This window comes from Leucopleurus acutus (assembly GCF_964270905.1).
Source record: "Leucopleurus acutus genome assembly, chromosome: 11".
In the NCBI taxonomy this organism is placed as follows: domain Eukaryota; kingdom Metazoa; phylum Chordata; class Mammalia; order Artiodactyla; family Delphinidae; genus Leucopleurus; species Leucopleurus acutus.
This window is the reverse complement of record NC_139152.1, coordinates 85,892,264-85,905,134: the sequence shown is the minus strand read 5'-3', so window position 1 is coordinate 85,905,134 and position 12,871 is coordinate 85,892,264. Positions and strand designations below refer to the sequence as shown.

Sequence of the window (12,871 nt, the reverse complement as noted above, 5' to 3'; positions counted from 1 at the left end):
CAGGGGCTACTCTTCGTTTTGGTGTGCAGGCTTCTCATTGCGGTGGCTTCTCTTGTTGCCAAGCACAGGCTCTAGGCGGCACAAGCTTCAGTAGTTGCGACGCGTGGGCTCTAGGGTGCAGGGGCTTCAGTAGTTGTGGCGCGCGGGCTCAGTAGTTGTGGCGCACGGGCTTTGTTGCTCCGTGGCATGTGGGATCTTCCCGGACCAGGGATCGAACCCATGTCCCCTGCATTGGCAGGCGGATTCTTAACCACTGTGCCACAAGGGAAGTCCCTAGGTGACTTTTTAGATATCAGTTTGGATTACGGATTAATGACATTAATTGCTAGCTTGAAAGTTTTGGCACCTGCGCCTTCCTTAGTCTTTTATTATTACATTTAATCAGTGTATAGAATACAGTATAATCTTCCAAGGGGTATAAAAATAGTGGGCTTCCAGCAATGATCATTCAGATTTTAATTATACTCACAACATTTTAATGCATGAGATTATACTAAGCACATATGAAAATGGTGGATTTGGGAGAGGGTGATAATCCTAAAGTTTGTTTCTCCTTCTGATCACATTTTCATGAGGCATTTATTCAAAAGTGAAATCTCTTTCTGTTCAATATTTCCTTGAAATATTTCCTCATCTCCTTTCAGCTTCTTTGATCCAGTTTCAAGAACAAATCTTAACCTCCTGAAACTGCTAATTCTAGAGATTTTAGTACTAATCCTGACATGAAAAGAGGGTTTTTGTGATGTATATTCCCTACTACCTCTGACACAGACCAATCTTTCTTTTTCTTCTCCTTCTCTGATAAATGCTTAGATCTGCCTACTGGGAAATCATTACAGTGGGAGGAAAAAGCAGAAATGTGGCTTTTCATATTCTATTCTATCAGCGGAGGGTTCTATACGGAATTGTTTATTTTGGATGAAGTATGGTAGATGAACATTATTTTACTTCCCTCTCCCTGGGATTCTTTCATAGAAGACATATCAAGCATTTCAGTCACATGTAGAAGGAAGAAATTAAACAAAGGCCCTACAGGGTGACTTTCAGTGGGGGGAGTCGGTCCTTTTTTCCTCATTTGGTTTTAAAATGCTTGGCTCAGCCGGAGTCCTCTTCTCTATAGCAGGGGGTTCCTTGATCCAAAAAGTCAGCTAAGTGATACAGACAAACTTCACATTTTCATTTTAACTTAAGCATATATATGTAATTCTTTACCTAAACTTAAAAATTTGGAGTTAAGATCTTTGCTTTTAATGGGTCCTCTGATTGGAATTGGATGTCACCTTTCTCAAAATGCATCACACACAATTTCTAGTTTTGGTTTCTGTAAGGTAAGAACTTAGGCAATTGTGATGCTTCTGGGCAGAATACTTTTTTTTTAAACATCTTTATTGGAGTATAATTGCTTTACAATGTTGTGTTAGTTTCTGCTGTATAACAAAGTGAATCAGCTATATGTATACATATATCCCCATATCCCCTCCCTCTTGCGTCTTTCTCCCACCCTCCCTAGCCCACCCCTCTAGGTGGTCACAAAGCACCGAGCTGATCTCCCTGTGCTATACAGCTGCTTCCCACTAGCTATCTATTTTACGTTTGGTAGTGTATATATGTCCATGCTACTCTCTCACTTTGTCCCAGCTTACCCTTCCCCGTCCCCATATCTTCAAGTCCATTCTCTAGTAGGTCTGTGTCTTTATTCCTGTCTTACCCCTAAGTTCTTCATGACCTTTTTTTTTTTTTCCCTTAGATTCCATATATATGTGTTAGCATATGGTATTTGTTTTTCTCTTTCTGACTTACTTCACTCTGTATGACAGACTCTAGGTCCATCCACCTCACTACAAATAACTCAATTTCTTTTCTTTTTATGGCTGAGTAATATTCCATTGTATATATGTGCCACATCTTCTTTATCCATTCATCCGATGATGGACACTTAGGTTGCTTCCATCTCCTGGCTATTATAAATAGAGCTACAGTGAACATTTTGGTACATGACTCTTTTTGAATTATGGTTTTCTCAGGGTATATGCCCAGTAGTGGGATTGCTGGGTCATATGGTAGTTCTATTTTTAGTTTTTTAAGGAACCTCCATACTGTTTTCCATAGTGGCTCTATCAATTTACATTCTCACCAGCAGTGTAAGAGTGTTCCCTTTTCTCCACACCCTCTCCAGCATTTATTGTTGCTAGGTTTTTTGATGATGGCCATTCTGACCGGTGTCAGATGATATCTCATTGTAGTTTTAATTTGCATTTCTCTAATGATTAATGATGTTGAGCATTCTTTCATGTGTTTGTTGGCAATCTGTATATCTTCTTTGGAGAAATATCTATTTAGGTCTTCTGCCCATTTTTGGATTGGGTTGTTTGTTTTTTTGTTATTGAGCTGCATGAGCTGCTTGTAAATTTTGGAGATTAATCTTTTTTCAGTTACTTCATTTGCAAATATTTTCTCCCATTCTGAGGGTTGTCTTTTGCTCTTGTTTATGGTTTCCTTTGCAGTGCAAAAGCTTTGAAGTTTCATTAGGTCCCATTTGTTTAGTTTTGTTTTTATTTCCGTTTCTCTAGGAGGGGGGTCAAAAAGGATCTTGCTGTGATTTATGTCATAGAATGTTCTACGTATGTTTTCCTCTAAGAGTTTGATAGTTTCTGGCCTTACATTTAGATCTTTAATCCATTTTGAGCTTATTTTTGTGTATGGTGTTAGGGAGTGATCTAATCTCATACTTTTACATGTACCTGTCCAGTTTTCCCAGCAACACTTATTGAAGAGGCTTTCTTTTCTCCACTGTATATTCTTGCCTCCTTTATCAAAGATAAGGTGACCATATGTGCGTGGGTTCATCTCTGGGCTTTCTATCCTCTTCCATTGATCTATATTTCTGTTTTTGTGCCAGTACCATACTGTCTTGATTACTGTAGCTCTGTAGTATAGTTTGAAGTCAGGGAGCCTGATTCCTCCAGCTCCACTTTTCGTTCTCAAGATTGCTTTGGCTATTTGGGGTCTTTTGTGTTTACATACAAATTGTGAAATTTTTTGTTCTAGTTCTGTGAAAAATGCCAGTGGTAGTTTGATAGGGATTTCATTGACTCTGTAGATTGCTTTGGGCAGTAGAGTTATTTTCACAATGTCGATTCTTCCAATCCAAGAACATGGTATATCTCTCCATCTATTTGTATCATCTTTAATTTCTTTCATCAGTGTCTTATAATTTTCTGCATACAGGTCTTTTGTCTCCTTAGGTAGGTTTATTCCTAGATATTTTATTCTTTTTGTTGCAATGGTAAATGGGAGTGTTTTCTTGATTTCACTTTCAGATTTTTCATCATTAGTGTATAGGAATGCCAGAAATTTCTGTGCATTAATTTTGTATCCTACTACTTTACCAAATTCATTGTTTAGCTCTAGTAGTTTTCTGGTAGCATCTTTGGGATTCTCTATGTATAGTATCATGTCATCTTGGGCAGGATACTTTTGATTGCTACCTTTTCCTGCCTTAAATCTTTTATGGTTTTCTTGTTCGCTCACAAGTTGAAAGAATTCCAAAGCATTCAGCCTGTTTTTCATAGAAAACAACTCTTTCATTTCACCCTCATATCTTCCTAGTTTGTACCATACTAAATTCAATTACCAAAATTAGACTAACAAATTCAGTTGACTCTTGGTCATGCTAGAACCAATGCTAGTTAGGAGCAGAAGTATGCCAGCACAGGAGGGATGAGCCTGCTAGCTGCAGGCATTTAGTGTGCCCTGGACATCAGGTAGAAAGTTTTGCAGAGGAAATAGAGGGCCCTATTTAATAAATAGAGGGTTAGTCCAGCAGTCTATTTTATGTCTGTTAGCAGAGCTTACTTTTTACTTGTTGTGTGTGTTGGATAATTTTTAACAGGTTATGTATTTGTAAATTCTCTTGGTTGCAGGAAAATGTCAAATATCCCTTATAAGCTTAGAAAACTTTTAAACCTGGAAGGGACTCTAGAGATTAATCAGCTATCTTAAAGCTGAGGAAATAGCAGATATGTCATATGACTTAGCCCAGTACAGGTGATCTGAGAATCCTATCAGTTAGATAATAGAATCATTGAGGCTCAGAAAGACCTAGTGACATTTCAGAACTTTGCAGTTAGTAAGTAGTAGACTTATGGCTTGGAACCCAGTCCTCTGACCCTAAATCCTGTGCTCTTTCTACCCTTCGTGGGCGCCAGGAGTTCGTGGTCTTGTTGGGATGATAAGCACATAAAAGGGAACTGAAATCCAATGTGATATGCGTGGTGATGGACATTGGTAGAAGGTGTGGGGGGCATATAAAAGAGGCAACAAGTAAGCCTTTCCAGAGAAAGTGACCTGGCCTTGAGTCCTGACAGGCGTTTGTCCGGTGAAGAAGGTGAGGAAGAGCATTTCAAGCAAGAAACAATAGCATGAACAAAGGCGAGGGAGGTGAATCAGGGGGGTGTGAACCTCTGGAATGGGAGGGTTGGGAGGTGATATTAGAGAAGTCAGCAAGGTTTAGGGCATGGCAGATCTTGTCTGCCATGGTAAAGGGTTTATCAGAGGAGGTGCTGTAGAATTTCCAGCACTAAGGGTGGTAGATTAGCATGTTTTTTTTGTTTTTTGTTTTTTTTTTGGCCGAGCTGTGCGGCATGTAGGATCTTAGTTCCCTGACCAGGAATCGAACCCACGCCCCCAGCAGTGGAAGCACAGAGTCTTAACCACTGGACCACCAGGGAAGTCCGTAGATTTGCATTTTAGATCCAGTACTCTTGTGGCTGAATAGAGGATGGAATTGGTCGAGAGGAGAATGGAGACTCTCCTGTGTTAACTAAGAGAGGACAAGACAAATGGAGAGAAAGTGGTGTATTTGCGATTTAGTCAGTAAATCCAGCAGTGCGTGATTGGGTAGCAGGGGAGGGAAGGGGAACAGTCTGAGGTATTCCCCAGTTTATGGCTACCCACTGCCGGTGCAACTGGGTGGATGGAGCTGTAGGCAGGAAGCACAAGGTTGAGAGGTGGGATGGGAGCCATGATGAGCTAATTTGGGGCCTGTTGATTTGAATCTCTTATCTGAGTGGAGGTGTTCAGTAGGTAGAAGAATATATGAGTCTAGTGCTCAGGAGCTAGAAGACTGAGCTGGAGAAAAACATTTGGGAGTCCTTAGTATACACATGGTGGCCAAACCCTGTAGAACAGTTGAAAGAGCCAAGAAGAATAAAAGACAAGAAGATGGCAGGAGATGGAACTTGGGAGATTGCTGTGCAGTATTTAAGGGATGGGCAGCGGAAAAAGTTGTAGCAAGAGATGAGGAATGGCTCTAGAAGTAGGCAGAGCATCAGTAAAATCATGGAAGCTAAGAAAGGAGAGGGCTGCCCAGGGCTAAACTCCATGTACCTATGGTCACCTCATCTATGACAGAGGAGGCCAGAATATACATGGAGCAAAGACAGCCTCTTCAGTAAGTGGTGCTGGGAAAACTGGACAGCTGCATGTAAAAGAACTCCCTAACACCATACACAAAAATAAACTCAAAATGGATTAGGAGACCTAAATGTAAGGCCAGACACTATAAAACTCTTAGAGGAAAACATAGGCAGAACACTCGTTGATATAAATTGCAGTAAGATCTTTTTTGACCCACATCCTAGAGTAATGAAAATAAAACCAAAAATAAACAAATAGGGCCTGATTAAACTTAAAAGCTTTTGCACAGCAAAGGAAACCTTAAATAAGCTGAAAAGACAACCCTCAGAATGGAGGAAAATATTTGCAAACGAAGCAACTGACAAAAGATTAATGTCCAGAATATACAAGCAGCTTATGCAGCTCAATATCAAAAAAACAAACAACCCAATCAAAAAATGGGCGGAAGACCTAAATAGACATTTCTCCAAAGAAGACATACAGATGGCCAACAAACACATGAAAAGATGCTCAACATCACTAATTATTAGAGAAATGCAAATCAAAACTACAGTGAGGTACCACCTCACACAGATCAGAATGGCCATCATCAAAAAATCTTGGGACTTCCCTGGTGGTGCAGTGGTTAAGAATCCTCCTGCCAATGCAGGGGACACAGGTTTGAGCCCTGGTCTGGGAAGCTCCCACATGCCATGGAGCACCAAAGCCCGTGTGCCACAACTATTGAGCCTGCGCTCTAAAGCCTGTGAGCCACAACTACTGAGCCTGTGTGCCACAACTACTGAAGCCCGTGCGCCTAGAGCCCGTGCTGTGCAACAAGAGAAGCCATCACCATAAGAAGCGCGTGCACCGCAACGAACAGCCCCCGCTCACCGCAACTAGAGAAAGCCCACACGCAGCAACAAAGACCCAACACAGCCAAAAAAAGAAAAAAATCTACAAACGATAAATGCTGGAGATGGTGTGGAGAAAAGGGAACCCTCTTAACACTGGGATGTAAATTGATACAGCCACTATGGAAAACAGTATGGAGTTTCCTTAAAAAATTAAAGATAGAACTACCATATGACACAGCATTCCCACTACTGGGCATATACCCAGGGAAAACCATAATTCAAAAAGACACATGCACCTCAGTGTTCATAACAGCACTATTTACAATAGCCAGGACATGGAAGCAACCTAAATGTCCATCAACAGAGTAATAAAGAATATGTGGTATATTTACAATGGACTATTACTCAGCCATGAAAAGGAACGAAACTGTGTCATTTGTAGAGACGTGGATGGACCCAGAGAGTGTCATACAGAGTGAAGTAAGTCAGAAAGAGAAAAACAAATATCGTATATTAATGCATATGTGTGGAATCTAGAAAAATGGTATAGATGACCTTATTTGCAAAGCAGAAATAGAGACGCAAGTGTAGAGAACAAATGTATGGATACCAAGGGGGAAAGGGGTGGGTTGGGAGGAAATGGGAGACTGGGATTGACACGTATACACTATTGATACTAGGTATAAATTAGGCAACTGAGGGGAACGTATTGTATAGCACAAGGACTCTACTTCATGCACTGTAGTGTCCTAAATGAGAGGGAAATCCCAAAGGGAGGGGATATATGTATATGTATGGCTGATTCATTTTGCTGTGCAGTAAAAGCTAACACAACATTGTAAAGCAACTATACTCCAGTAAAAATTGATTTTAAAAAAAATGGAGAGGGCTGAGAGCTGACCACCAGATCTAGAACAGACGATTGCATTTAGCAACAGAACGGTCACAGGGAACTATCAATTTTGGTGGAATGGTAGGGACAACAGCCTGTGTAAGAGAGAACAATGAATCTGTTCCCTCTACCCAAAGGTGGGGTCTGCAACGGCTCAGCCCCTTGAATTGGTAGAGTGAGCTCATGCAGTACTGGGGGCGATGACAGAGGTCATCTGCAGCCAGGTCCCTCTGAGCAGACTAGCCGATGGTCTCAGTGAAGAGGGTGAAGGGAAGGAGCCATTCCCCACCCCCCCATAACCTTTTATTTTCTGTAGGGCAGAAATTGAAGACATGGAAACATTCATGGAAACATCCCACTGCAACCTTTTACTCCATTTGGGACAATGATTGACAACTTTCTCCCTCCCCAGTCTGTTTATAGACACACATTTATTGAAAGAACGAGCAAACAAGCTTAATTTCTCAAACTGAAGGACTTCTGACAAACTTCAGACATGGCGTATTTATCAAAGAAAAAGAAACTTTCAACAGAGAACCTTTAAATCCTGCATAATCCTCCTTCCTCGTTACACATTGGCAGCCTGTCTTCTGGATGGAGAATATAGGCTGTGATTGTCTCCACTTCTTTACCCATTTACTCCCAGCACAGTGGGGAAGCTCATTGTTGGGCAGGGTCCACAGAGTCTGGACTCATTCAGGGACACTTCCTGAGGCTCTCCACCAACACCTGCGATTTTCCTTGTTACCTGGTGACAACAATCTGAATTATAGTTGTGGGCCCTGGGGAGGAAATGAACACAGGACTGGCATTGTAAAAATCTACCTGTTAGTTGACAGCAAATATAATACGAAGCAAGAGGAATAGGCTTACATTTCAGTAGAATAAAGATTAGAAAAAGTTGTACTTTAGAAGATTACTTAAAAGGGCAGTGGACTGTCTTTGGATAAAATATCTTTCTTTTTCCAGAGGAAATAATAAAGATACTACTTTATTTTTTTAATATTAAGCACTGAAAAAAAGGGGTAAACTAGGAAAACTTGGCATTTAAAATCTGAGAACACATTTTTCAAGGAAGTTAGTTAGTGGGACCTTCCCTCATTCTCATCCCCAATTCACAGTACCTTGGAAATAGGGTAGGTGTGGCTGTTCAGATGTAGAAAATGGAAAAGATAACAGATGGTTCCTGTCTAGCTGTGGTTTTATAGAAAAATCTCCTAAGGAACCAACGTGAGAGGGAGAACAGTGTTCTCGTTTCCCACCTCTAGAACTTATGGTCCTTGGATCTAGGGACCTGGGTTTAAGTCCCAGTTCTGCTATTTTCTGCGCTTGTGGACATAAACTCTCTGAGTCTCAAGTTTCTTGGTAGCCAAAAGGGGATAATAATCTCTGCCTCTAGGGTTATTCTGAAGATTTAATGAGATGTTATATGCAAAACAACCAACAGACTCTGCAGTTAAATATTAGGTTCCCTCCTCGTGCAGAATGAAGATTTGAAGTGGGAAGGAGGTTCAGTGACCTCTTTCCTGTGGAAATGAACTCATCCTGGACTTTCCTTTTCTCTGGGTTGAAAGGACTGACCTGGCTGGGTGGTGCTGTCCAGCTGGTACCGACCCTGAGGGAAGATGGGGTGGGCTGGGGTTGGCCTGAGCTAAGAATGTCCTCTCCTGGCAACTACTGTGCTTTTGCTGCCAGAAAGAGATAGGTTGTGTTCAAGAAAGTGCTGAGGTCAAAGCTATCAGTACAGGTCCAGATGGTTCATGAGGGTGCCACGGTGTGTGGCCAAGAGGTAGTGTGGGGAGCACAGGCATGAAATAGTGTCTGTCAAGGGCATCAGCAGCTGGTCTGGGTGACAGTCTCAATCTCCCAGCAAGTCAGAGCCTCTTAAAGGGCCTTCAGGCAGAACGAACAGTCTGCGGGCCTGGTTATTGGCATCCAGAGGAACTCTGAGAATGAGTTCCTGCCTGCCAGACCTGAGACATTCTGACTCTGTTCTTCCCCACTTTACCTTTTAAGGCCTGTTAAGGCCAATGCTACGTGGTCATCCTGAGCTGGGTAATTCACAAGTGCTTTCTGCTGAGTTATGTTGGGGCAACTGAGAACCTCATAGAGAGTCATGAAAATAATTCACACAGAAGAAAAATAGCCCCTGATTGCTAAGTGGAGCCAACAGCTGGAACTCCCCTTCAGATTTTCAGCAGGTGCTGTGGGCAAAGTGAGATCTGTGCTATGACCCATGAAGCAGAGCTACAGGAGAGAACATCTCTGCAAACAGAAGCTGTAGCGTCGATCCTCAGAAGGACAATCCAGTATGGGGTGAAGAGGCAGCCTAGCATAGCAGTAAAGGGCATGGGCTTGTGGATGAGGCTGACCCAGGATCGTTCTACCACAAACTGGAGTGACTTACTTGACCTCTTTCAGTTTTCTCATCTTTAAAAGTCAATGAACGTGCACAAAAAATTCTCTGGAAGGATACACGTTTTAGGAGAAGACTGCACAGATGAAGACCAAGATGGGAGAGACAGTTTTTACTTCATACCTTTATACATTTTCATTTTTGAATCATGTGGATATGCATCCTATTAAAAAGGATAAATGACAAAAATAAAAGACAAGTGATGATAGTTTATACCTTGCAGGATAACACAAGCCTGATAGATAGTACTCAGCTAATTTGCAGTGTTTATTATTAATATTAATACAGGGATGCTGGCTGGGTCATCTGCCAGTGTTTTTTACCTTTAAATACCCAGCAGTCTCTTATCATGTATCCAGATTGATGCCCTACATGCACTGGCCTTACATTATGTTTATAATCAATGGTATAAATTTAGCCCCTTAAAAGTCATGTACGGACTTCCCTGGCGGTCCAGTGGTTAAGACTCCACGCTCCCAATGCAGGGGACCCGGGTTTGATCCCTGGTCAGGGAACTAGATCCGCATGCGGCAACTAAAGGTCCAGAAACTAAAAGATCCCACAACTAAAAGATCCGGCACGTGGCAGTGAAGAATGAAGGAATGAATGAATAAATAAATAAATATTTTTTTAAAAAGCAGTCTTGTAAATGGGTAAAATGAGTAAATGAGTGCCACTTGCAAATTGACTGTAATTTTCTTTTTTTTACTTTTCACACATTTTAGAGAATTACATTAAATTATTGACAATGGCACATGGCACTGTATAATGAACACCTATATACCCTTTATCTTTAGTCACCAGCTGTTAACACTCTGGTCATACTTATGTTTTCTTTCATATACACACACATACACATGCATACATATATATATTTTTTCTGGACTATTTGAAAGTTAGTTGCAGATGTGACACTTTTATCTCTAAATACTTCAGCATGTGTCTTCTGAGAACAGGACATTCCCCTACATAACCACAGTACAATGATCAAACCCAGGAAATTTAACCATTACATAAGAGTATTATCTAATGTACAATCCATATGCAAATGTTCCCAAGTGTCCCTCCCAGTAAATGTTCTTTATAGCTGTTTGCTTTTTGATCCAGAATTCTGTTGAGGATCTTCCACTGCATTTGGTCGTCTCCTTTAGTCTAGAACATTTAAGTAGGGCTTGTTTTGCCTTTCATGACACAGTTTTGAAGAGCCTAAGTCAGTTTCTACCCTACCCTCCCTGCCCCAATGTGCTTCAGTTTGTATCTGTTTTTTTTTTTGCGGTACGCGGGCCTCTCACTGTTGTGGCCTCTCCCGTTGCGGAGCACAGGCTCCGGAAGCACAGGCTCAGCGGCCATGGTTCACGGGTCCAGCCGCTCCACGGCATGTGGGATCTTCCCAGACCAGGGCACGAACCCGTGTCCCCTGCATCAGCAGGCGGACTCTCAACCACTGCGCCACCAGGGAAGCCCTGTATCTGCTTTTTGATAATTAGACTCAGGTTAATTGTTTTTGGCAGGAATACTACAACAGGTGATGTTTCAATGCCACCTTTTATAAATGTTTTTTATCCTTTTAAATGTGTGAAGCCAGGAGTCATTTAAAAATTTCTAATATTCTTATTTTCAAATATCCAGCAGGTCAATTATTGATAAGTGACTCTTGTCATCAAGTCATGATGCAGGCTGTGGGCTATTTGTACAGATCACTTGATTTAAGGGCCACCTACCTGGGATCTTCTCATTCATCAATCAGTGGGATCCTGCAGTGAGTTTCTATTCTATGTCTCAACAAGAAATAGGCTTCAGGTTATTCATGTTCTATAAATGCCCTCTTGACAACTTTTGATCCTTTGCAGCCTCCTGAGGGACACTGAGTGGATCCGGGGTAGGAGATGTTGGCCTCAAGGCATGAGCCAGCAATATTCTGAGGGTCCCAGGAATGGCGCCTCATTATGGGAGCACTTGATTAAGTTAAACTATCACAGCGCCCAGAGTTCCGACACGGTGAGCTCGGCAGTGTGCACCAGGGCAGATAAGCTACAGGGGGCTAAAAGCTTGGACTTGGTGCCTCATACAATTTCAGATAAATCAAAATATGCTTCAGGACAAGGGAAAAAGTTCTTGAGACCCATTATTTCCGTTTCTGCTGAGGAAAAGACATGACTGAAGACACAAAGTAATGTTGCAATATGGCATGAAAAATTGTTCCTCTAAGATTTTATCTTTGGGTAAAATGGATGGTGCAGTAAAGTTTTCACGGCAAAGGATTTTGTCAGCTAAAAGCGAGAGTGAAAAACGCCAAATTACCGCAGTTTACCGGCATCCCCTGCTAGGGTCTCTTAGCACAAGTAATCCCTGGGAATCCTTATCTGAGCTCATCTCAGAGAAGTGGCTTTTTCATAGCCCAGATTACAGTTCAATTTCTCAGAAGTGTTTTTTGCAGAGAAGATCTCAGTTTGAAACAAAATTGATGAAGTCCTCAAATGATACTAATAAAGAATAAAAATTATCACGGGCTCTTCTGTGTCAGTAATTTTTTTCTACTTGTCTTTATTTAGAACTCTTTTTTTTTTTTTCGGTACGCGGGCCTCTCACTGTTGTGGCCTCTCCCGTTGCGGAGCACAGGCTCCGGAGGCGCAGGCTCAGCGGCCATGGCTCACGGGCCCAGCCGCTCCGCGGCATGTGGGATCTTCCCGGACCGGGGCACGAACTCGTGTCCCCTGCATCGGCAGGCGGACTCTCAACCACTGCGCCACCAGGGAAGTCCTATTTAGAACTCTTTGATGAGGTATTTTCTAATCAAGAAAATAGTCAAGGTGATAATCAAGGTTATTGGGATTTTATTTATTTTTTAGCCACTTAAAATATTTTAACAGATTATAGCTAAAAAGAACAATTTTTAAGTGATTCATATTTCTGTGGTACTAAAACTATAAAGTAAGTTTAAAGTACTAGAGTCCATGGATTTGATACCATATCTGTTTTAAACATTGTAATTGCCTCTCTTTTATCAGTGATTTGTAAGATATTACCTATTAACTGTTGAGGATTACTTACTGGCTTCTTTCTCTCTTATCACCCAACTAAATCCTACCTATTACTTTAGGAATCCAAGTGGAAGAATGGGCTCAGCTGTGTGACTTTAAGAATGCTATGTTGGGCTTCCCTGGTGGCGCAGTGGTCAAGAATCTGTCTGTCAATTCAGGGGACACGGGTTTAAGCCCTGGTCTGGGAAGATCCCACATGCCACATCTCACATGGAGCAACTAAGCCCGTGAGCCACAACTACTGAGCCCACGTGCCACAACTACTGAA

General features: G+C 41.7%; 1 pseudogene across 1 annotated transcript in view; it reads left to right on the top strand.

The window, feature by feature from the left end:
* Window positions 1–12,059, top strand: part of LOC309968958 (putative tetratricopeptide repeat protein 41) — a 67,722-nt pseudogene extending 55,663 nt beyond the window's left edge. Inside the window, exons 14-15 of the transcript in view lie at window positions 11,192–11,321; window positions 11,413–12,059. The product of the transcript in view is annotated as a putative tetratricopeptide repeat protein 41 (transcript). The remainder of the gene's footprint in view (window positions 1–11,191; window positions 11,322–11,412) is intronic.
* Window positions 12,060–12,871: the final 812 nt, after the last annotated feature.